At 47.1% G+C, this 1,770-nt stretch overlaps 1 non-coding gene across 1 annotated transcript; it reads left to right on the forward strand.

The window, feature by feature from the left end:
- The first annotated feature begins 786 nt into the window (after positions 1-786).
- Positions 787-867, forward strand: TRNAL-AAG (transfer RNA leucine (anticodon AAG)). Its single transcript has one exon. It is a non-coding gene; the product is annotated as a tRNA-Leu (tRNA).
- Positions 868-1,770: the final 903 nt, after the last annotated feature.

The following is a 1,770-nucleotide window of genomic DNA, read 5'->3' on the forward strand; positions in this document are numbered from 1 at the left end:
TTCCTTTGAATCAAACAAGCCGTGAATATGTGATGCTTATGATATAGTATTTGACTTCAGTCAGCTTACTCTTCCACTGAAGTGGATGTTTGGAACCCGTTGGTTACTGTTCTTTTGGAGCCCGTGCGTGGCTGGTTACCCTGGTCCTATAATTGGTTGCATACATTGTAGATAATCTATCAGTTTCTGAAATGAATTCGGTAGCCGTGAGGCTCCTTAATTCGTAATAAAATTTAGGACCGTAAAGCAGAGACATATAGCGTCCAAATAATTGATGCAGTGAGCTGATGTACTTAAAGTGGGCACAGTGCAATACTAGGTCATGTCTGCTCATACTTCAGATCAGGCGAACCACCGTACGATGCAGGCGCAAAGCTTTGCCCTTGGGTCGGTTGACAGAGTACGTATTGCTCTCGTGACATTTAAGTTTGGTACTCCACTATAGTACAGACTAGTGCTGCTAGCAACTAAACGCAGTGACCACTACAGCCCGTCTAGAATCAGTGTGCTGTCTGATCAGATTTGGCTCATCATCGCTACTTCGCTAGGTCCTTTTTTTTGTAACTTATAAAAAGAACAGCTCATGATCAGTGAAGGGGCCTTGCAGCAGTCCAACCGAATTCAAGGCTATGGATAATCTGCATTCCCTCTCAAGAAATAAGGAAGAAGAAAAAGACCACGTATGGATCAACTTATGCAAGGAAAGGACAAACTGCACGGCTGACGGCCAAGAAAAAGGTTGGTGCCCCCTACGTTTGATTTAATACTACGTCTATATACCACAACGATCAGATGGCCGAGTTGGTCTAAGGCGCCAGATTAAGGTTCTGGTCCGAAAGGGCGTGGGTTCAAATCCCACTCTGGTCATATAATATTTTGTTTTCCTTTATGACCTTTTTTCCTGCTTGTATTGCAAACTGACACGCACGTGCAAACCTATGTTTTCTCGGCAGGGGCAGTCAAACTTGTGGTTCCCATTGTGTGCTCATCGTGCATTCGCGTCGCGCTCTGAAGATTTTAAAGATTCAGTTCTTTTTTTCTTTTTTGAGAATTCTCTATCACTTTTTTTGACTATTGATTATGTATCTTACACACACACCATCAGGCGAGAGTTAAACCACACGTGCCTTCCAGTCGCTAGGTAAACTGAGCTTCTGGCCAGGTTGTGTGCATCATTTGCTGTCCTTCTCTCATGGACAAGCTCTAGCTCTACCTCTTGAAACTTGAAAGGATCTGGTTCGTGCCTTGATCTCTTGAACTATATGGGCACGCAGAATTGGCATGGGCTCGTGTGGCACGCAGTTTTGACAATGTTTTCCACCATCTTTCGAGCGGTTTGACAGGCCGGGTTTGGACGGGCTGAAACCCAGCAATCCCCGGAAAACTCGTCGGGTCCAAGTGTATGTGACACGTCACCTCCTGCGCCTTTTTGGCCGCTCGACGCGTCGCACAGCTCCGGCGGCGCAGAAGTTGCCGATCAATTCCGTAGCTGATGAAGGGAGTCCGCCGTCTGCCTTTGGGATCTTCCTCTTAGCGTTCCTAGCTAGAGGGGTGGTCGCGCGTGTGGGGGGCGTCTGCTGTGTGTGGTTTCGACGGAGGGGGTCTGAAGGATGCGGCTGCAGCTCACAAAAAGGAACGCTGCTCGAGTTCTTTTCAGGTCAGTGGCAAATCCGGCCCTAGTTCATCGATTCCACCCACTGATTCCTCAAATTAGGGAAACACCTATTAACGAAACTTAGATTTCGCTATCCAAATGGTGGGTCTGCGATC

Source organism: Lolium perenne, chromosome 1 (assembly GCF_019359855.2).
Source record: "Lolium perenne isolate Kyuss_39 chromosome 1, Kyuss_2.0, whole genome shotgun sequence".
Classification (NCBI taxonomy): domain Eukaryota; kingdom Viridiplantae; phylum Streptophyta; class Magnoliopsida; order Poales; family Poaceae; genus Lolium; species Lolium perenne.